Raw genomic sequence first — 24,790 nt, forward strand, 5'->3', positions numbered from 1 at the left:
AGCCGCATTCCCCATGTGTGTGCAGACAGCAGCCGCATTCCCTAGGCCTGCAGGGGGACAACTCACCCCTTTAACTGCCCCTCACACCCATGATTTTATATCCCTTTGCATTCTTGTCAGTCTCTGGCCCCCCAAAAGCATTCTTAATTGTGGCCAGAATCAATGAATACTTCATATGTCACAGGATCCCTGGAAAGTAAAGGGGAAATCCCTCCCTTGTGATGGACATTTTATTTCCACAAACACTGTAAGATCACCTTAGGAGTTTTGTCTGTTTTTTTTTTAAAAAGACCTGAAACTATTGACTCACACAGTGCTTCCATTCAACTGGAATGTTCAAGGCACTTCCACTTGTGATGCTGTAAAGTGCTAACTTCTTTATTCATCACGTAAACACTGCTGGTTTTCCAAATATCAGAATAAGACACAGTGTTTATTCCCTATGAAACTTCATCCCGTTAGAATCAGCTCTTTGTTCCAATGTACTCACTATATCCATTCCTGCTTAACTTCAAAAGCAGGTTTGATGAGCACCCCCTAACGTTTTCAGCCAAGTCGTTAAGGAGCCCAAACTCCCCCTCCAGAGATGCCTCAAGGCATCACTCACATTACCCAACAATCTCTGAGGTCAGATGTTCCATCAGTTATGACTTGTACATGAGATGCTGGGCTGGTGCTCGCTTCGGCAGCACATATACTAAAATTGGAACGATACAGAGAAGATTAGCATGGCCCCTGCGCAAGGATGACACGCAAATTCGTGAAGCGTTCCATATTTAAAAAAAAAAAAAAAAAGAAAGAGATGCTGGGCTGGTGGGGGAGTTTAGCAAAGATCTTTCTAAAATTCAAACTAACCATGTTTGTGCCACTGTAACTGAAGAATCCCAACAAAAACGATGAGTTTTATGTGTTCTGAATGGCCCATAGTTAACCCTGCTGGTTCCCAAAGGCAATCTCTTTTCCATGACTACTGTAGTGACCGCACACCATCCCTGAATGCTCTCCAATTTTTGGACACTCTTCTTACATGCGAGGGTTCTGTTAGTGAGGGAGACTTGGTGGGGATGAGGGAGCCTCACTTTCTTCTAAAGAAAGTATAAAGGAAGCTAAATGCATGCATCGCTTGCCAGGACACAGGCAGTTTGAGTATGGACAATTTACCTAAGCTCAGCAGACTGCTGTGCCTGCCTGGGACTCTGAGTTTGCAGGGAATGGCTCAAAAAAGCCAGGCAATTCACAACGCATACTGGTGGCAGAGTCAAGAGCCCAGCAGGCAAGGCCAGTGAGAGTTTTCTAACAACTTTCCCTCAGCGTAAGCCGACTGCCTTAACTCTCTGGCCTCCTTAGTGTCTGCTATTTCCTGAGACTGGTTGTCTTGTATTTCCATCAAGATATCCAATATCCCTCTAATAAGACCCATCTCTTTTTAAGTTAATCAGAGTTAGACTCTGCTGTTCACAGCCAAGGACTGTTAACAGTATCACAATCAATCAGCCTAGAACGCTGCCCAATGTCTACACCAACATGCAATCCACCTCTTATCTCCTTTAGAAAGCAGACAACACCATCTCCACTTCCGGTGCCGTTCTCACCCTAGGAGTTCTGACGGCTGGGTCAGCTGTAAGTTCAGCAATTTCATCCATACACTGTTCTCAGTGCACTGGGATGCAACTCGTCCAAAACAAAGACTCTGAACTCATTTAGACTGAAAGGTGCTTTGTGTCCAATCTTTTCACTCATCTTAGGTTTCTAAGATGAGTGAAAACCCTCTTCCCAAGGTCTGTTCTTATCATTCTCAATCAGCTTAACATTCTCTTTAAGGAGGAAGCCAAACAGAACCTTAGTATTTTTTAACTTCTCTGTCATCTATCCAGAACTCCCAGAAATACTCTCATTATCTCTGACTTTCTTTGAATAGCTAAGTGGGCATTGTCCATGAGGTCTAGAAACTCTCTGATAGCAAAGCAAGCAGGGGGTTAACCTATGGGTGTAGTATTCAAAAGGAAGCCAGGTACTCTCCCCAAACCTATTACCTATTACCTTTCTCCTTCCCACAAAAAGTTAGTCATTATACTTTGTCCCCAGCACAAATCAATAAAAGAAATTTATTTCCAAGTCACACTTCCCAAGGTTAGACTATAAAAATTCCCACATCATATATTCATTCTTATTTTTAAGGGAATATCAGATGCTATGATTCAATGGCTAGGCACATTCTTGTGAAACTTTAATTTCACATTATAGATCTAAGTTCTTTTCTGGGGAAACAAAGCTGAGATTAGTAGATTTTCCCTAACATGACGTTTCAGATTTTGTGAAATCTAGAAAGCCTTATACTACATAATGCTGTTTTTAAATTTTTACCTAAACATAAAAATGCAAAGTACAATTTCATGTAGATGATTAGTATGCTATGTTAATGAAAGATAAAGGCTCAAAAGCCATTAAAGAAGATAAATCTTCCAACTATTTCAGTGAAGTTGAAACTGGTCTGTCAACAGAGTAGTTAAAAAGTCTAGACTATTAAGAGTTCAAATAGATAAAAACAGCAATTTATGTTTCGGAAAGGCACAGCGATCTCATAGGATGCTAAGTAAAAATGATGTTCCCTCAAAATTAAGACACAATAACTACTTTCAGAAAAATATAACACCAAGAAATGAGTCAGGGTTAGTGGCCTAGGAATCTATAAATACAAACAACAGAAACACTGACTACAATATCATCAAAATTTAGAATTTCTGTATAGAGAATACATGAACAAAGTCAATAAATAGCTGAGGATTGTAGGGAGATACAATTTTACACGTTTACAGCTGTACAGATAATTCATTTCTACAATCAGGTATATAAAAAACTCGACAAATCGACTAAAGAAAGATAACTTCATTAGAAAAAACAAGGGTGTGAGCAAGCAATCTGCTGAAAAGAAAACTACACACTAAAAAATATGTAGTTGATGGCATGCTCAAACACACTGGTAATCAGAGAAAAACTATGAGAGCAAGGAGTTACTACTTGACACCATTCAGGTTGGCAAATATCAGCAACATGCATAAGTGCTAAGACACTTCAGTCACATCTGACTCTGTGCAACCCTATGGATGGTAGCCCACCAGGCTCCTCTGTCCATGGGATTCTCCAGGTGAGAACACTGGAGTGGATTACTGTGCCCTCCTACAAGGGATCTTCCCAACACAGGGATGGAACCCGCGTTTCTGACGTCTCCGGCACTGGCAGGCATGTTCTTTATCGCTAGTACCGCCAGTGGAAAATTCCTAGTGCAGGCAGGGATGTGGGGAAAGGGGAAACCTCACAGAAATGTACCTGGTGTGACCACCAGAGGGCGCACTCAGGCCCTGGGGGCGTCAAACAATGTATCTGAGTACCCTGTGACCCAACAGCTCTGCTCCTGAGTGAAGGTCCACCGAAGTGCTCTCACAGAACCAGAAAGTGAAAGTCGCTCAGTTCAGTTCAGTCGCTCAGTCGTGTCCAACTCTTTGTGACCCCATGAATCGCAGCACGCCAGGCCTCCCTGTCCATCACCAACTCCCGGAGTTTACTCAAACTCATGTCCATCGAGTCGGTGATGCATCCAGCCATCACATCCTCTGTCGTCCCCTTCTCCTCCTGCCCCCAATCCCTCCCAGCATCAGGGTATCCTCCAATGAGTCAACTCTTCACATGAGGTGGCCAAAGTACTGGAGTTTCAGCTTCAGCATCAGTCCTTCCAATGAACACCCAGGACTGATCTCCTTTAGGATGGTGTCCAACTCTTTGTGACCCTATGGACTATGGGAATTCTCTAGGCCAGGATACTAGAATGGGTAGTCTTTCCCTTCTCCAGGGGATCTTCCCAACCCAGGGATCGAACCCAGGTCTCCCGCATTGCAGGTGGATTCTTTACCAGCTGAGCCACAAAGGGAGCCCAAGAATACTGGAGTGGGTAGCCTATCCCTTCTCCAGTGAATCTTCCCGACCCAGGAATCGAACTGGGGTCTCCTGCATTGCAGATGAATTCTTTACCAACTGAGCTACCAGGGAAGCCCTACAGAACCAGAGGCAGCATCGACAGGAATGCTCACTGGAGCGTCCCTTGTGTCATCCCCTCTCCCTGGGGCCTGGGACAGGTTGCACTCTGATAAAAGTGGCCCCTTACCCTGACAGGGCTTACATTGCTGATGAGTGAACCTCTCTCATCAGGGTAAAATGAGCGAACAGGTAACTAGGTGTGAAGGTATGTCCATGAAGTGAGACCTGGGAAATGACCGCCCCCATGCCACTGTGGGGTTACAAACTAGGTGCCAACCAGTGACAAAGTGGAGAACTAAACGGGGGAGGCAGGCCCGGTGACAGCTGGATACAAGGGTTTCATGTCTGCAGAGCAACACAGAACTGATCTGAGAATCACTCTGTGGAGCAGACAAAAGCAGAAAGGCTTTACAATACTTGCTCTTAAGATACTAGGTATCCTTTCTCTTTCTTCTACCATCCCTGGGAATATAAACAATATAAAGAGAAGCAACATAAAATATACTATAGCAAAATATAAATGCATTCAAATAATACTTTGCAATAGCTCAAGTAAAAAGATGCACTTAAATTGACTGCCTATAAGGGATGGGAGGAAAGGAGAATTGACTATGGGATAAAAGGAGGAAGAAGAAAAAAGGAAGGAATGAGACTCAACTGACAAAAAAAATATTTCCCAGGTGTCAATGATGATGGGTAATTTTTCACTGGGGCCAGGAAAGGAAGCTAGGGAAGCCTAGGTCAGTATGCATAACTGGGTAAGCCCAGTTAAAGCCTATATATACATAGGTATAATTCAGTTACATTTTGTTACTTGTAACCAACACTTACATAACATGGTTTGTATTCATAGCAGCACCAGACATCATAAAACACATGGGATATTTAATTTAAACAAAATTAAGGCACTTACACAGATTTGAAGGAATTAGAATATTCATGCACATCTTTGGTAAGTTTCTAGCTCAGCTAAAAATGGGGAAAATTAACGTTGGTTTGCCAACATAATACTTGACACTATAAGATGCTTTTAAAAATTACACAGCACTTTTTTCCCAAAATTTTAATGACACTTAGTACCTTGCAGACATGGTCATGCTTAACACAATCTAAACTAATGAAACACTCGATGCAGTTGGTGAATCAGTTAGATTTTTCAGAATTAAATTAGGGAAAAAATTAAGTTGGACATTGTGTAAGACCTCACTTGAAGGAGCTCAATTTGACCTCTTATAATCCTTGCTCAGTCATGATGTTATAGGGGTTTGTGGTGGTGCATGGCTAACTCTTAAAGGGAATTATCCCCAAAATCATCACTTCTACAAACAAAAGAATATCTTATAGCTGTGGCAGATGCCGTGGATTGGCTACCACTCACAGATGGTTCTTCCTAGTCCTCCTCTAACAAAGAACTTGAAAATTTCACTTGCAGCTGAGGAAGCATGGGGCCCACTTTCAACCAACATGACATTCACAGAAATTGCTAGATCCATCTTAGGGAAAAATTTCTATCAAGGGGTAGACTAAGCTGGCAAGGCCTCTTTTGCTCTTAGCCCCACCCTCCCTACCACCAACGCCTCTGCCCCCACTAAATATAAAAACAATGCCAAGAGTGAGGCAGGGGATAAAAGTCATGCCCCCAAGATGGTGGAATGGAAAGTCAGGGTCTCCATTCTTAACAACATCCTTGAGCAGCCCTAGACAACCTATTTTCAGACTGTTTGTTAAGTTAAGCAAAATCCACATTGGGAAGCCACTATTAGTTGAGTTTCAGCTAAATGCATTCCTAACTGATATAGCAGCAATGAAAAAAATACAGAAACTGTGCAACAATGCAATACATGAGTAATGTTTTTAGTTTGTTCAAAAATGTTCACCTTTATCTCACCTTTTTGATTACAAAAGAGCAAAAAAATTCATGTTTACTTCTCTAATGGACTTCCTAAACATAGCCTTTTATCTTCTTTGGAATGGACTCTGTGCTTGTTCTCATAAAGAAGTCAGCACAAAACAGTTGTGCTGTTGTATGCACACTTCCTACAATCCTCAGTGAAAAGAAAATCTTAAAAGTTATTTTTCTCAGAATTTCTCCAGGCAAAACCTCCTGGAAAATTAGCATATTTTATCCAAAATACAACTCACATTCATAAGATAACATAATTAAGTGGCTTCCAGAATCCTGATTTGTAACAAACTCTGCAAAGACTGGGCTTCCCAGGTGGCACTAGTGGTAAAGAACCCATTGGCCAATGCAGGAGACGTAAGAGACGCTGGTTCGATACCTGGGTTGGGAAGATCCCCTGGAGGAGGGCCTGGCAACCCACTCCAGTATTCTTGCCTGGAGAATCCCATGGATGGAGGAGCCTGGTGGCCTACAGTCCATAGGGTCACACAGAGTTGGACACGACTGAAGCGACTTAGCCCACACACACTGGAAAAATAGATCAACCCAGAAACAAAGTAAATAAAAGATTAGGTAGTGGAAAATTATTTCAAATGAGTATTTTGAAAGTTAAAATATTTTAGTTACATGTTTCCTAATACTGAGACCCACAAACAACCAAGCAGACACATTGGAGCAGAATCTGCAGAGCTATGACTAATTCCAAGTAACAGTAATTCCAAGAGGCATTTATATTTGACCTTGGAGCATTTGTTCTTATACTTCCTTTTGAATAAGATCAGGACACACACGATTGTCAGCGTCTGTAACAGTCTCACAGAAATTATAACCACATAGTGCTCAAGGTTAATTGCCACACCTTCACTGGGAATTACCCCAATTCTGTGGGGTAAACCATCAAACCCTAACAGGGCTTTACAAAACCCCGCACGTCCCAGCAGTAACCTGACTTCCCAGGCTCATGTCCTGTCACTTTCCCCTACTCGCTGGACGCTGGGCAGATGTTCACACTTGGGAGATAAGCTTTGTCCTCTGACTCTGCCTCTGTCCCCTTTTCTCCTGGCAAACATCTATTTTTCATTCAAGATGCAACTCAAATGTCACTCTCTTTTCAAATGCTGACGCCAAGTGACCCAGGCCAAAAGTATAATTCCTTCCTCTACGCTCCCTGCTGAACTAGCTCACTCATTCCAGAAACAATTCCCCTAGGCTGGCAGAGCTCCCCAGGCCCTCAAGGATTTCCTCTTCTTCATTCTGGGTGCTGTGGATAATCGCTTCAAACACCCTCTGCAGCTCACAGGGTCTGGTGCACACTCTCCTTGACTGTCCGTCTTCTAAGCCCAGTGCGCTGCCAACCCTGGCTCTGTTCTGCTTTCCTGACCTCTGCTCCTTACCCGGCCCCACCACTGCTGAGTTCAGGGGAAAAAAATCTCCCAAGGGCTGCAACAGTCTACAATCCTGTGTTTGTAGGATCCTCACCAGCTCCCACCCAGAGCCCTCATTCCCCACGTCCATCTCACCCCAAACAACCCCAGGCAGCTTTAGTCCTGCAAGTCTCCCAAAGAAACCGAGCTCTCTTAAGTCAGAGACCCATCACTACACCCATCACCTCTGCTCATTTTCACTAAAGAAGAAATGGTACCCCAGCCTCTACCCATCAGTGGCATCTTTTCTATAGAAACGGAGCACATTTCTAGGTGGCCAGGATGCAGGAAACATCCTAGCTCCAGAGCATCCTGAGCTAGGGATTATTTGAAAACATCTCCCTTGTATCTCTCTACAGCTAGCTTCTCTGAGACCTAAGCCTGGGATGTAATAGATGCTGGATGAAAGGCAAATTCTCTCATGTTGATTCTACAGTTATCCTTGAATTAAATTCTTACGCAGGCACTAGACTGAGATTTTAAAAAAGGAACTTGTATCATAGATGGCTCGTTCTCGCGATAGCAACTAAGGTCTTATTTTTAGAACTTTGGGCACTTCCCGACTTTTCCCATCAAGGGTAGCTTTCAGATTTCTCCTGCACAGGATTCGTCCTCTGCCTGCAACAACAGTTAATTCCCACCGTGCCTGGTCTCCAAGCAACCAGCAGCTGGAGATCAAATTCAGCCAAGGCCAGGTTTCCTCCCACCCACCAGCTTCTCTTTTCTAGGACCTCTGGTTATTAAGCAAATCATATCTTGCAAATGTGGACAGTTTTCTTGAGACATTAAGTCTGATGTCCTGAAGATTCTCTGAGACAAAATTATACAAAACCAGTAACAGTGCTGCACTTCTATGTGCCAGGCACACGGAGAACCACTTTACTTGAATTCACATTTAGATCTCACAGTCACCTTGTGGGGTGTGTACGACTGCTGTCCCATTTAACAGAGAAGGAAACTGACCCTCTTTGGGGACCTCACTAGGATGGAAGAGTAAAGCTGCTCTGCTACTCCTAAGATTACCCCCTCACCTTCAGGACCACCCCCCCCCCCCAAATCAGCTCAAGTCCTTTCTTAAATAGGTACAAATTACCATCCTAAGTCAAAAAAGCCATCTTTCAAACCCTTTCTAAAATGGTGAGAGCAAAGCTTGGAGACTGGATTTCAAACATCTCACACACTTGCTACAAGCAAAAAAACGAAAATGTCAAAGCAAGTAATTAAGTAGAGGTGAAGCTAATACTCAGAAGGGCTGTAATGGACACTCTGTGAGGATGAAAACTGTATATAAAATCAACTTAAAATTAGATTTAACTACTTAAGCTTTCTGACCATGGGTATTGATATACAATTACAGAATATAAAGCTAAAGATAAAAATTATAACTCTAGTTCTTCCTTTGCATCTGAAATTGTGATCATTACAAAATCAAATTGTTCCAAATTCACCCAACTTTGATTGCACTCTGGCACTCTGGCAGTAGTCTGGCAATCACTGCAAAGCCATGGGCTAACTCATTAACCCCATAGAACTATTTTCTCCTTGTTGGAATTCAAGTGGATGATTTTCCTTAATATAGAGCGAATAGGAAGTGACTCAATAAATTAATCAATCTAAAGTTCAATGCATGAGGAAAAAATTAAGTCATCAACTATTACGACAAACTCTAAAATGCAGTCCTTTTAAAAGTCAGTCTTACTACTGATAGATAGTGAAGCTGGTCCTTAACACTTTCAAATCATGATAAATAGATGAAAACAAATTGCATTTTGACAATGTGAATACCAAATTCAATTCCCATTTGCTGGAGAACAAAAACTCAATCATTTCTTGGAGATGCTATTAGCAGCAGCAGTCCCATTCCAGAGACCAAAAGCATCAGGCAAACAGTGTTACCAAGATTTCAGTTTGTGGGCAGCAAAATGAAGAACAGAACAAAATTCATTTATAGTGATAAATGGTGGAGCGGGGAGTCAACATCAACAAAGACTAACTAGGGGACAACTTGAAATAAACCATGAATTGAGGGATGGTAACTAGGGGGCTGGGCTTCCAGGGGCTCAGTGGTGAAGAATCCACCTGCCAAGCAGGAGACACAGGTTCGATCCTTGGGTTGGGAAGACCCCCTGGAGAAGGCAATGGCTGCCCACTCCTGTATTCTTACCTGGGAAATTCCATGGACAGAGGAACCTGGAGGGCTACAGCCCATGGGGGTTGCAAAGAGTCAGACACAACTTAGCAACTCAACAGCGAGAACAGCAGCCACTGGGGGTTCACTGAACCGGATAAGGCTGCCAAAAGCATTTGGCAGTCTAGTCCAGGCCACAGATGATTGTTAAAACTGAAAAGAAGAAGGTGGTACAAGGGCCAACAAAAACATGGTAAGATTACCATATATCCTAATATGGGAATGGACTTCATGAAAAAGAACGAAAGAAAATATAAAACAAGAAATCCCAACCCCCCCCCCCCCACACACACATCCTGAGGAATAAGACATTGGTGATAATATTACAGTATTATTTAGGACAATCCTCTATTTTACCAGGACTGATTATCTAGGTATGAACAATAAGCCATTTGAAAGGAGAGAATTTAATGAGTTAAATGCCTTTACATTTTCTTGTATCATTTCTTGGTATAAACCTTAACCATGGGTAGAGGAACTATATACATAACATTGTCCAAATCAATTCATTTTTGTGAGTACAACGGATGTTATTATTATACCTCTAATTAATAAGCATAAATATCCCATGATATTTACCATTCAGTAACCCCCACCCCCTCCTCTTCACATTTGCTCTTCCTACTCAGCCTCCCGCTTTCCGTGTAGACACGGCCTTTGTCCCTGGGTTGTTTCCCTCTACCCTTCAAGACGCTGGTGAATTGCCCTCCTAAGTGCCTGCTTGCACCCCAGCACCTGTTCTTACCCCAGCATTTGCTACATCTTATTATAAATGTCTGTTTACTCATCTGGCCACTTTACTAGCTATGCCCCAAAATTTATTCCTAAATTTCATTTGCATGCTGTGATTTTAAAATGGCCTCACATTTCTCAATTTTATTAATTTATGGAGAAATAAAATTTTAAATTATAAAGTCACAGCCACATGAGTTGTTGGGGCTTCTGTATCAATCTGCAGGCTTGTAACTTTTATGGAAAAACAGCAGTCCTTGAAAAGAAGAGACACTAAAGTGGTTTCATGTTTATTTCTATTAGGGGAGACACTGCAGCCAATTTCACCACTAAATTAGCTTTCTTTGCCATAATGGAGTCAATGTGACAACAACTGTCCCAAAGGCTGTACATTCTAAGTCACATAAAAGGCAAACGCACAGGAATGAATACTCTATTTTATTTTTGGCATGCCGCACAATTCATTTGGTGTGATTTGTGCAATTTCTCCAAGACTATAAAGTTCCACATAAGGGAAGCATACAGCAGAACACAGATTAGCAGATGTGACATGGGGAACAAGAAGGATACATACTTTTTCCAGCTGGTTAGGGGTTTGTAGAGATAACACATCATTATCCTCAGAGACATTTCAAAGTCTCCCAGAACAAAAAATATAAGTCAAATTTTAAAGGCTCAACCCAAAGCACATTTGTAAACATGGTCTTGGCAAACTGAGGCTAGTACAAAGTTCCTTGAGGGCAGGGGATGCTGAATGACGGGATCAAAAACCTAGGGCAAGCACAGCCCTGGCTACAAATTGGAGTAATTGAACTATTTTTGTCTTTAAACAAAGTACTAATGATCTACAAAGTACTAATGGTCTAGGGACTTGACCCTAGGCCAATTAAATTAGAACTTCAAGGGATAAAGCCCAGCTATGGGTATTTTTTTAAGAGACCCTATAAACCTTTTCCAACCAGTGAGAACTATTCTTCTTCTAACAGGTTTCCCCTGAATCAGAGATGATAGCAAGAAACATTTACTATTTCCTATGTGATAGACACTATTCTAAGGAGGTGTACTAACTCATTCAACACTCACAATAATCATCCCACCACATTTTACCCACAAGGAAACTGAGGCTCCAACAGGTTAAATAACTTGCCCAATTTTCCCGTCTAATAAGTGAAGAAAATAGAACTCAGACCTCAGTTGTCTGCCACCCAAGTCAGCCCTCATAAGAACTCTGAAGTAGAAATATTCCCACTAAAGAACAACCCCAAAGGTCCCAAGAAGAGGCCTCCATATCTCATATGATTTGGGGAGTGGGGGCTTAGGTGGATCGCAGAGTGAGACAAGAGAAGGATTTTGTTTAAATATCTTATTAATACTAAACAAGTCAGTGATACTGAGAATTATACAATTTAAAATACTTTTTTTGCTTTCTAAGAAATATTGCAATAGCAGATCTACTTTCCTATCTACATCATTTAAAGCCAAATAGGGAGGCAGCTATGCAGACATGCTGGTAATTCTCTTGCCACTGGACCCTAGTCAGTGTTACCTACTGAAGGATGTAGTACAAGCAGTGGTCCCCACTCTTCTCTACCCACTGTCTCCCGGATCATTCCTACCAACATATAAACATGCTACAATATCTAAAATGAAACCAAAAAACCCTCGCTTTTCCCCACACCCCATTAGCCATCACCTAGTTTCCCTGTTCCCCTTGACACAAAACTCTTCAAAAGAATTCTCTACATTTATCCTATAAATGCTTCTCCCATTCTGCTTTTATCAGTTTTGAAAAATTTTCAGCCACGCTCTCTTCAAATATTGCTGTGTTCTGTTCTCCACTTTTTTTTTTTTTTTTTTGGACCCCAGTGACTTGTACGTTAAACCTTTCTACCAGACCTCATGTAGCTCTTCAGTTCTTTTCTCTGCTGCAGTCTGAAGATTTTTATATGATTTATCTTTCAGTTAACTTCTTTAAAATTCTGCATAAGGCTGGCCCTACCCTTGCATTTTAGAGCAGTTGTAGGTTTCCAGGAAAATTGAGAGGAAGGTACAGAGACTCCCACGTAACCCTGCCCCTGCTCATGGACAGCCTCCCCTATTATCAGCATCCCTCACTGAAGTGGTGCATTTGTTACCATCAATGACCCTACACTGATCACATCACAACCGCCGGAGCCATAGTTCATGTTGTGCTTCAGTTTTGGTGTTATACCTTCTATGTGTGCTGTGCTTAGTCGCTTCAGCCGTGTCCGACTCTGCAACCCCATGGACTATAGCCTGCCAGGCTCCTCTGTCCATTGGATTCTCCAGGCAAGAATACTGGAGTGGGTTGCCAATTCCTCCTCCAGGGGATCTTCCTGACCCACGCATCAAACCCGCATCTTCTGTAGCTCTTGCACTGCAGGCGGAGTCTTTACCACTGAGCCACCGAGGAAGCCCTCTATGGGTTTAGACAAATGTATATTTAATGACATGTCTCTACCTTTATGGGCTTCTCCAGTGACTCAGCAGTAAAGAATCTGCCTGCCAATGCAGGAAATGTGGGTTCACTCCCTGGGTCAGGAAGATCCCCTGCAGAAGGAAATGGCAAACCACTCAAATATTCTTGCCTGGGAAATCCCATGCACAGAGGAGCCAGTACAGTCCGGGGAGTCACAAAACAGTCAGACATGACTTAGCGACTAAACAACGACATCATCCATCACTGGTATCATACAGAGTGTTTTCACTGCCCTAAAAATCCTATGCTTCACCTATTCATCTCTCCTTCCACTGTCTTTTTACTGACTCCAAACTTCTGTCCTAGCTGGAATCATACAGAACGTAACATTTTAAGATTGACTTCTTTCAGTTAGTAATGTGCATTAAAGCTTCTCCGTGTCATTTCACAGATTGATAGCTCATTTCTTTTTAATGCTGAATAATATTCCACATTCTGGATATACCACAGCTTATCTATCCATTATATACGAAAAGGCACTTTGCTTGCTTCCAAGTTTGGTAAATTACAAACAAAGCTGCTATAAGCATCTGTATACAGCTCTTTGTGTAGATGTAAGTTTTTAACTCCTTTCTATAAATACCAAGGAGTATAACTGCTTGATCACATGGTAAGAATATACTTGGTTAACTAACTTTTCAGTGGAGTTTAATCTTCCATTAAACCCATTCATTAAGTTCATTATTTTGACTATTTTCTGGTTATGCTATTTCCACTTGCTTTCCTAATTTCTAGTTCTGACAAAATTCTTCATCTCATCTTTTAATTCCTATTTTCTCCATTTCCCATGAGTCAGTTTCTATTTTTTTCTTGGACAGGTCTTAACTTTTCCTTCTTCTCTCCTCTTCTACACTGATCTCCTTCATGACCTCATCCAGCCTCTGTGTTTAAATACCTCCATTATGGTGATTACTCCAAATTGGTGTTTTTAGCCATAATCTCTCCCCTTAAATTCAAATTCTTATCTCTATTGCCTGCTGAATATCTATACTTGACAATCTCATAAACATATCATCAAAGTTAACATGTCCAAAACCTAACTTTATTTTTATCACCTCTTCTAGCAATCTTCCAGCTCTTCCGACATGGCAATTCTACTTTTTGTTCCTCGGATCAGGAACTATGGAGTCACCATTATCTCCAGTCTTCCTTACACCCCACATCCAAGCCAATTAGTCAATCCTTGGGTCTACCTTCAAGACCTAGGATGCAGCCACTTCTCAAAGCTTTGCTTCTGCCAACACCACCAGCCTGGCCCACACACCACCCCGCACATTACTGCCTCGGCTTCCCAGATGGGTACTTCCTGCTCCTCCTCGGTTTCCCACAATCTATCAACACAAGAGCTAGCATGATCTTGGCTTGAAGACTTACGAAGTATCATTCACCCCTTTGTTCAAAGCCTTCCACTGGCCTCTCTTCTCAAGCAGTGTAAGCAGCAGAGCTCTCCAAACGGTGCTTAAGCTTCTCTGCGTTCTTCCCTGCCATCTCTCTGAGCACACCTGCTTCCTGTCACTTGCTCGCTCCACTTCAACCACAGCGGCTCCTTAATGTGCTCTGAACAGGTCAGAAGGCAGACGCCCTCTCTCTCAGGGCCTGGTGCTTCGGTTCCCTCTGTCTTCAACATTCTGGCCCCTGACAGCCATGGAAGAAGTAACTCCCTCACTTCCCTTAAGTCTTTATTCAAATAAATCACCTTCTCAAGGAGCTGTCACACAATTAACTGATTAAATAAACCCATAAATAACCCCTCCCATCACTTCTTCCGTTTACCCTAACTTTATTTTTCGCCACAGAAATTTTCACTATTTAGCATTAATTGTGTGTTTTATTCCCACGGACTTCCCAGGTGGTACACGGTAAGAATCAGCCTGTCAATGCAGGAGATGCAGCTTCAAACCCTGGGTTGGAGAGATCCCCTGGAGAAGGAAATGGTATCCCACTCCAGTATTCTTGCCTAGAGAAGTCCATGGACAGAGGAGCCTAGCAGACTACAGAACAGTCCATGGGGTCGCAAAGAGTTGGACATGACTGAGCAACTAACCACGAGCATGCATGTGTTTTATTAGTTTTTTTTTTAATTTATTTATTTTAATTGGAGGCTAATTACTTTAAATATTGTAGTGGTTTTTGCCATACATTGACATGAATCAGCCATGGGTGTACATGTCCATCCTGAACCCTGTTTTATTAGTTTTAATTGCCTCTCTTCTAGATTTCAAGCTCTACGAGAGCAGGAATTTCATCTGTTTCATTCACTGCTGTGAAATCAGGGCCTTGCAGGTGGTAGGTACTCAACCAATGACAATAATGAAGAACCAAGTTAACGGATTGCTTTGTACCTGTCAGACTGCTATGAACAGATGAAGACCATTCCTAAACAGGGTATCTTTTTAAGGATTTATAACTTACTATGTACAATACTAAAAAATGCACAACAACCAAAGTAGCAAACAACGCAAGTACCAATACTGAGTTCAGCAATGGAATATCAAAATTATTAAAGAATTTGTAACTGCATAAATATCTTAGAGAGACCAAATATTTCCCTTTTAAAAGCACATTCTGCAGCTAACAATCTTTAGTTTCCTAGAAGATTTTTTTCCCAGTTTCTTTTCATTATCTTTAAACAGATGGAAGCAATAAAAGGCATCCAGCAAGCTCAGTGCACTAATTACTTGACTATAGCTCTCTTAAAATGCCACTATCCCTTTAATTTTAAAATAAACTGTTTAAAATATTCTGCCCAAAGTTCAGAATATTAGGTGCTCTTGAACACATTAAGAAGTACCTAAAGAACAAAAATCCTTGACTATATTACAATATTTAATTAGGAAAAGAATTCTGTAATTAAGGTACTTTACATGATGGAAATGTGAAATGAAGAGCTTAAAATGAAATGATATGACAGACTCCAAAGAAATTTTTCTGCTCATGACTTTTGATGGTTTGTGTACTGTCTCTCTGAAATGGAAGACTATGGCTTAATTAATCAACCATCACATTTCAGTCAATAAAAGTTTCAAAATTAGAAAAACAAAATGAAAGGGCAATAATAGTCCAAACAGTGTTTTTCTTTCAGTTCAGTTCAAACCCCAATTATTAAATTATGAAGAGCTCACTCAATATGCTAGATTGTAAGTTCCATGAGGGTAAAGGTTTTCTCCTCTGTTCTTCACGGTTATATCCCAGGAGCCTAGAACACGGTCTGATCCATGTCAGGTGCTCATAAAACAAGCAAGCAAACAAAAAACTCTGGAAGAGTTATGTAGTACCCTGAGTACTGGACACAGTATAAGGCAAACCAACTTGTTTTGATTACTACCACTATCAATAAAATACCACCTCTCTTGCATGGCTCCCTTTTGGTTTGGTTAGCATCTGAAAAGCATTATTTTAGAGGGGGGGGCAGCAAGCTTATAAAATAGATTAATATTACATTCTGCTGGTTCTTTCAAAATAAAAACTTCAGTTCAGTTCAGTTCAGTCTCTCAGTCGTATCTGACTCTTTGCAACCCCATGAACTGCAGCATGCCAGGCCTCCCTGTCCATCACCAACTCCCGGAGTTTACTCAAACTCATGTCCATCAAGTCGGTGATGCCATCCAACCATCTCATCCTCTGTCATCCCCTCCTCCTCCTGCCCCCAATCCCTCCTACCATCAGGGTCTTTTCCAATGAGTCAACTCTTCACATGAGGTGGCCAAAGTACTGAAGTTTCAGCTTCAGCATCAGTCCTTCCAATGAACACCCAGAACTGATCTCCTTTAGGATGGACTGGTTGGATCTCCTTGTAGTCCAAGGGACTCTCAAGAGTCTTCTCCAACACCATACTTCAAAAGCATCAATTTTTTGGCGCTCAGCTTTCTTCAAAGTCCAACTCTCACATCCATACATGACTACTGGAAAAACCATAGCCTTGACTAGATGGACCTTTGCTGGCAAAGTAATGTCTCTGCTTTTTAATATGCTGTCTAGGTTGGTCATAACTTTCCTTCCAAGGAGTAAGTGTCTTTTAATTTCATGGCTGCAATCACCATCTGCAGTGATTTTGGAGCCCAGAAAAATAAAGTCTGACACTGCTTCCACTGTTTCCCCATCTATTTCCCATGAAATGATGGGACCAGATGCCATGATCTTAGTTTTCTGAATGTTGAGCTTTAAAGTCAACTTTTTCACTCTCCTCTTTCACTTTCATCAAGAGGCTTTTTAGTTCCTCTTCACTTTCTGCCAGAAGGGTAGTGTCATCTGCATATCTGAGGTTATTGATATTTCTCCTGGCAACCTTGATTCCAGCTTGTGCTTCTTCCAGACCAGCGTTTCTCATGATGTACTCTGCATAGAAGTTAAATAAGCAGGGTGACAATATACAGCCTTGACGTACTCCTTTTCCTATTTGGAACCAGTCTGTTTTTCCATGTCCAGTTCTAACTGTTGCTTCCTGACCTGCATACAGGTTTCTCAAGAGGCAGGTCAGGTGGTCTGGTATGCCCATCTCTTTCAGAATTTTCCACAGTTTATTGTGATCCACACAGTCAAAGGCTTTGGCATAGTCAATAAAGCAGAAATAGATGTTTTTCTGGAACTCTCTTGCTTTTTTGATGATCCAGCGGATATTGGCAATTTGATCTCTGGTTCCTCTGCTTTTTCTGAAACCAGCTTGAACATCTGGAAGTTCTCGGTTCACATATTGCTGAAGCCTGGCTTGGAGAATTTTGAGCATTACTTTACTAGCGTGTGAGATGAGTGCAATTGTGTGGTAGTTTGAGCATTCTTTGAGATTGCCTTTCTTTGGGATTGGAATGAAAACTGACTTTTTCCAGTCCTGTGGCCACGGCTGAGTTTTCCAAATTTGCTGACATATTGAGTGCAGCACTTTCACAGCATCATCTTTTAGGATTTGAAATAGCTCAACTGGAATTCCATCACCTCCACTAGCCTTGTTCGTAGTGATGCTTTCTAAGGCCCACCTGACTTCACATTCCAGGATGTCTGGCTCTAGGTGAGTGATCACACCATTGTGATTATCTGGGTCATGAAGATCTGTTTTGTACAGTTCTTCTGTGTATTCTTGCCACCTCTTCTTAATATCTTCTGCTTCTGTTAGGTCCATACCATTTTTGTCCTTTATCGAACCCATCTTTGCATGAAATGTTCCCTTGGTATCTCTACTTTTCTTGAAGAGATCTCTAGTCTTTCCCATTCTGTTGTTTTCCTCTATTTCTTTGCACTGATCGCTGAGGAAGCCTTTCTTATCTCTCCTTGCTTAGGTGGACCTAAAATTGACCCTTGGAACTCCCTCTTGCTCAATATTTGAGAATACACCCTCCAGTTAAAAATATTAAGAAATTCTTTGTGTAGCCTATTTCTCAATTTATTAGTGGCCAATACAGGTATCTACTTTGGCTCTTTTTCTTTTTCTTTTCAGTTCATCCCTAGCTGGAGTGAATATTAATTCCATCTTCAAAGTGATGGGGCAAATGCATGAGGAACCCAAGCTCTAACCAGGCATACTGAAGATCCTTACATTGGATGTGGCTTAATTACTCCGTCATTTCCAACTCTGTGACCCCATGGACTGTAGCCTGCCAGGCTCCTCTGTCCATGGGATTTTTCAGGCAAGAATACTGAAGTGGGTTGTCATTCACTTCTCCAAGAGATCTTCCTGATCCAGGAATCAAACCTGGTTCTCCTGCATTGCGTGGGGATTCGTTACCCTCTGAGCCACCAGGAAAGCTCATACACAATAGTTGTCTATCAAGTATCCTTTTCTCGTTCTTTCTCACTTGCAGAGTCCAGGTTGGTTTCCAAATAGCAATATGCCTACCTCAAATTAGAAAGTGGTTAGAGGAGAGGCAGACAGCAGGAACATGCATTTTACCTATTCCTTTCATCCTGCTGGAATGTAGATACAATACCAGAAGCACAGAAGCCATCTTAAGACCATGAGGGGACATGTACACAGCAAGGCCAGCTTACACAATAGGGAAAGAAAGGTCTAGATCCCCGAGGGAGCAGAGGAGCTACCACACCACCTATGTACTGCCTACCAGACTTTTTCCTTCACTGAAAATAGAACTTCTCACTAGGTCAAAGCCACTGTTTTCAGGTTGTATTTTGTGAGGCAGATTTGAATCCTCACTGATACAGATATTAATGGGGACTAGAAGATGGGAGGAAATGAAATGATAGCTTTTGGTACTACTTTGCCTAAACTTAACTTGACACATGTATAAAACTGAAAACAAACTACATACTAATATCTGATTTTCCACATTTTAAGCAAGGCAATGGCATTGAGAGACTAATTGTTGTCTGTTGCTAACAGAAATTAAACTTTAAGAAGGCACATTCCTTTATTAAATAAAATTAATTTAAAAAAATTCGCATAGGGGTTGGGAAATTTAAGCACCACTAATGAATGTCTGAATTATACAATTTAATTTTTTCTTTTACCTTGATAATTAAGATAATTATTTGTATATAAAGAATATTTCAAAAATATTTGCTACCATCAAAAAAACAGTTGAATCTCAAACACTAAAATCCCTCATAGCAAGCCCCAAACCATTGACTTGCAACATGAGAACAACGTTTCGTACACCACAGTCAGCAAGTCAGACCAGCCTTACTGTATTTATCACGAATTTTGAATTATGCAGACAATATATTTTGTGTTGTGCAGACAAAACAATGAAATTTTACTAAACGCTCACTGATGTTCTTTAAATAAGTCTTGGCCATTGGAGGCTGGAGATGATGGAAGCCTATACAAACTCATAGCCTCTGGTTTTGGAGAAGAGAGGCTACTGACATAAACATCATGTTTCACAGTGACTCCTGAACCCTGGGCAATGCACAGTGGTGAACCCCATCCCTGTCCTCACTAATACTCCGCCATATGCCAGGAAGTCGTTCACCACCTTCTCAGCCAGCAAACTTCTCCTCACCCTTAAAGACTCAGAACCATCCGCTCTGCGATGGTTATTCCCTCAGTCCTTTACATTCCCATCTGTACATCAGCATGTTCTCCACAGCATTATGACTGGCTCTTTGTATATCTGATGTTTCTTATTTGGCTATAAACTGCTTACCAAGACTCCACTCTCTTCCTCTTTGCATCCCTAGGAGCCATAAAACCCATGTACAAACAATCAAAGTTTGCTGAATGACAGACTGAATGATTCAATGAGTACATGATGGCATTTATACTGCCAATATCATGGGACAATGCATCAAAATTTAAGTTGTGACTTATACAGGATGTACATGGGGCTAAGCTGACTTTAGATGGAAGTTTTAAAGGAAAAGAGTTGTTTTGTTCACCTTTTGGCCTAGGTATCTTTTAAACCTGGACATCAAAGGCCATCTTACATTTGAAAAGCGCTTGAGTGTTTGTTTGCCCAGAGACTGTCTGATGAAGCGACAGCACCCAAATGAGATGGAGACTGTGGCGATGTTGTGTATCAGAGATAACACTGGAAATACGATGACTCAAGTCCAAGTCCCAGCCCAGCTACTTCCAGACAGTAACTGCTCTTCCCACCAACCCTGCAGGCTGCTGTGGGGATAAAATTTTTTCTTTGTTGCTGCTCTCCTGCCAAGCCAGAGCATGCTGTCTGGCTCCTAAGGAGCACGCACATGTCACCGAATCACTGACCCAGAGAAGACACGTGTCTGGCCTCAAAGACCACACTGTGTAGGCTCACAACGCTTCCTTACAAAAATCCCACTCCACTTCCTCTACGAGTTCACACTATGGGTTACTGGTTCTCTTCTTCGTGTTTCCTTTTCTTAAAACTTTATTTAGTTATTTACTTTCGGTTGTGCTGGGTCTTGGTTGCCGCGTGAGCTTTTCTCTGACTCCGGGGAGCCGGGGTCCCTCTCCAGCCGCGGTGCACGGGCGTCCCCCCTGTGATGGCTCTCCCGCACCCACCGGCTCGCGCGCGGGCTTCAGCAGCTGGGGCACGTGGGCTCAGCAGTCGCGGCTCCCGGGCTCAGAACCCAGGCTCAATCATCGTGGCGCATGGGCTCAGCTGCTCTGCGGCACGTGGGATCCTCCCAGACCAGGGAGCGAACCCGTGTCTCCTACACCGGCAGGTGGACTCTACCACTGAGCCCCCGGGGAAGCCCCTCAGTGCTTTCTTGAAAGCCTATATGCCATGTTGCCTTGACAATCCCACATGCCTGGGTTTAATTTGATATTGATCTAAAAGGAAAGAGGGCGGGGGTGGGGTGGAGGTGGGGGGAGGTACCCATAACCATTCTACAATTAACAGTTAAGCTTACATACAACTTGGTTGGAAACAGTCCGTTTCTGTGACATTTTGTTTTCTCTACAACGGAAATGCATTCCTTTTCAGGCTAGACAGGCCAACCTCAATGTTCAGCTGGAGAATCAAGGGCATGTTCACAACTATGCCTAAAAACCAACTTAATCTATGTGTTTTCATGATGCAAATTGAAAACGTGGAATAATGTAGCCTGTGTTCATCTATTCCTAGACTCTCTTTATATACCATACACATTCCAATTAGTGCTTCTCTTCAGAGGGGATCTGCTGTTCTGAAGCAGCAAGTAGCAGCTTACACTGGAAAAGGCAAATTGACAGTCCAAAGCTTACTAGTATCCAGAAAATAAATGTTTACCTGTGGACACTAAATTTGTATACAGTCCTTCTTTGGTCGATTCAACACACACATATTCCTCCACATAGGAGCACTAGAGAGGATTTTTAGAAAGCAAGCTTTACTTTTTACCTCCCTCCTTTATTTTCAGCTCTGCCATCTCCTGCATAGGCAGGTTTCATTGAACTGTTTTTAGTGTTTACCACATTTTACCAGAGTTAAATATCCCCACATACCCATCAGTAACCAAAGCACATTTTCCAGTCATCTTCATGGTTAACAAGGAAAATGACAAGCAGCAAAGTAGGAAGAGAGAACATACAGAAATAAGCAGAACTCAAACTGAATGGAAATTAAACTTCCCTTGCTGATAGGATTCACACACACATCTTTCAATCGGGACGATACATTTACAAAAGCACAATTCGATTAACTGGAAATGTATAGGGGGAATTATATTACAGATACCAATTTCACTTTGTTATAAGATGCTGAAGAACTAGTGCTACTGAATTGGGGGGAGATGCGGGGATGGAATATCAGTACATTAACAGAGAATACGCAATTTCTTCTCCAGCAATATTAGGGTAGTGTCCTTTCATGAGGACACAATCGGAGTTTTAAAGGGTCTCTGGTGTTGTCCAACTGTCATCAGATTGCAGATTGCTTAACTACTAGAAACTCTGAAGATATTCTCCTTGGCAATAAGGCAGTGTCTTCTGTTAAAACAATGATAATTTTTATCTGCACTTGTCACCCAGTAAACTAGATAGACTATTGATTCAGTCTGGACATCCAAATACCTGAACAACAATGAACAGTGAATAAATTCAGTCATTAAGAGAAGGAAAAGACAGATCAGTTTTATGTAGTTGATCAGCAATCAGTCTAGAAAGCAGAAATAATTTTAAAAACCTCTGTAATGAACATTTTTCAGGTAAGTTTCTTCCTTCTACTGAATCTTCCCAGAAATATGGTGAACAACATCTACTCTACAACTGTAAAAGAAAATGAATATAAGAAAGAAAGATATTGGATACTACTGGGCAAAGTAAGATATATGGGCTCTCAAAACTCAATTTTGCTTGAGAAAAATGAAACCGATATAACCAATATTTGAACTTACCAGCATTATATACCTAAGAATGTCTTACAGGTATAAAAAGGCATTTTGCCTTTCCAAGGCACTAGAGAAGGAAAACATTTCATTTAACAATTTATAAAACATATGTGAACCTAACACTTCAGAGTACTTTAAAACGGAGAGGCATTTTTTTTCCCCATAAAGTCAAATCACAGAAGCAAAAAGATGCGCTTGCAATGCAAAAAGCATTCTTCTGGCCAATAAAGCAAGCTATCTTAGATTGTCTCTCCATTACATGGAAAACCCAGTGAACCTAATCAAGTGAGGTTATCAGAGTTTCTTTAATCGAATAGAAAGTCCCACCCACACTGTCTTCTCATCAATATTCCTCACGGCTTCCTCTTCCCCAATTACAAAAGACCAGATAACCCTGTGACTGATAGGAGATACACACAAGCTTATTTTCCACTGTTAAACAGAGTTAACATACCCAGGGAAGCCATTTCAATTACTGAATAAATGGAAAAGGGTTAAATGTGGAATTTAATGGAATAGGATTTAACAACGTTCCCAACCTCATCAGCGAGCAAACAGGCAATTTCTGAGGAAAATATGCTAGAGAAGATAAATCTCATGAAAGATAATGGAGAGACAGACTTCACATTTCAAGGTTATTTCCAAACAACAACAACAACCTGAGCAGTATTTGATATGCAGTGGCCCATTAAGACAGACCAGAAAGTTCCTGGCTCTCACAGAGTCCCCCCTGCGGAGTTCCCACCTCCCCCAAACCCGCCTTTCCCACCTCCTCTGCCCTGTCTTAGGAGCCCCTTTCTTCATCACCAGGCTCTTGGTTCAACTCCTTCACGATGCCATCCCCAACTATCATATGCCACCCTTCAACTTTTAAAGCTATCAAGTTACTAAGGAGTTTAATTTTCGAAAATATTTTCCAAATTCAAAAGAAGGACTAAGGGTTTGTGCATTAAAACACACACACACACACACACACACACACACACACACACACACACACACACACACACACACACACAGAGTAAAAGTTCTGAATCATGCCACTCATTTGCACTCAGGACAAGGACTACCATGCTTCAGCTGGGTTGGCCTGTATATTAATGAGCCCATTTCCACCGTGCAAATGATAACACACAGGCACTGCACACTGCATTTCGACACATGAGTAAGTGCAGCACCACAGCAAAGTGATGCATCTTGTTTCCCAAGCTGGGCTGTAAACTGCTTGAGAGCAAAACTTCTCAGGGTGCTTTCTGTACGTTTTCTCAGAGCTCCTAGGTTAGAGCATTTGCTGCAGAGCAGGCTGGACCCACCTAGATTGGTTTCCTGAAGAAGAAACTTGGGACAAAGGCTACCCCACATCGTTGGGATTATCAGTCTTCAGCCAATTCGCCCTTAAAATTGACACCTCTTCACATCCGGATAACTGTTCTTTCCATTCAAGTCCTCCTTCTAAAATGGGCTCTTTGTCTTCTTATACGACTGAGTGGGAGCCAAATACCTGCATTTTCACTCCAGCTCTGCCACCATCCAGCTGTGTAACTGGAATAAATCACTTCTACTTCTCTCCCTCAGCTTCAGAATGCTGAAGCCTAATTCCTCCATGAAAGTTCCATGATTCTACACTTTAAATGGTTTTTCAAAGCACAGCAATCTTCTAACAAAAGCATTAATATTGTAATACTCAAGTGGGTTTCAAAGCATTTAGCACCAAAGTTCTAGACTCCAGTCACAACACAACACGTCTGAGCTGATTCCATGGGCTAAAAGCAGCGTCTGCCTCACAGTGCTGCTGTTTGTAGTAAAGGTTCAGTTGAGTAATGAACATAAGTTTGCTCAATGCCTGGTGCTCAGTAAAGCACTCAACAAATGTCAGCTATCAATATCAAAACAAATACAACTGGAACTAGTTCTATAGTTTCATCAAAACTCATAATCTCAGTGTAAGTAAGTTGGCAGAACTGAGTCTGTTTAGACACTCCTTTAAAAAAGGGGGGAGGGGGTCATAATGTATTCACTTGGCCACTACACATCATATAATTAAGAGAAAGCACATCCCAGCAATGCAGAATTTCTGTGTTTTGTGTGATCTTCTCATCCTGCACATGAACCTTGTTTCATGCTAAAAAATCATCTGAACATAATTCTGAAGAAACCCATTTTATTCTATCAAACAGGTATATATATATATACCTTTTTAATATATCCAGAAAAGATAAAAACTCTAATTAGAAAAGATACATGCACTCCAAGTTCACAGCACT

General features: G+C 41.6%; 1 protein-coding gene and 1 non-coding gene across 5 annotated transcripts in view; one reads left to right on the forward strand and one right to left on the reverse strand.

Annotated features, from left to right (window-relative positions):
* MAST4 (microtubule associated serine/threonine kinase family member 4) overlaps nucleotides 1–24,790 on the reverse strand; it is a 603,634-nt gene that overhangs the window by 518,809 nt on the left and 60,035 nt on the right. The gene's annotated exons all lie outside the window — the stretch shown is intronic.
* On the forward strand, nucleotides 674–780 carry LOC122684015. Its single transcript, XR_006337911.1, has one exon. It is a non-coding gene; the product is annotated as a U6 spliceosomal RNA (small nuclear RNA).

Source organism: Cervus elaphus, chromosome 25 (assembly GCF_910594005.1).
Source record: "Cervus elaphus chromosome 25, mCerEla1.1, whole genome shotgun sequence".
Taxonomy (NCBI): domain Eukaryota; kingdom Metazoa; phylum Chordata; class Mammalia; order Artiodactyla; family Cervidae; genus Cervus; species Cervus elaphus.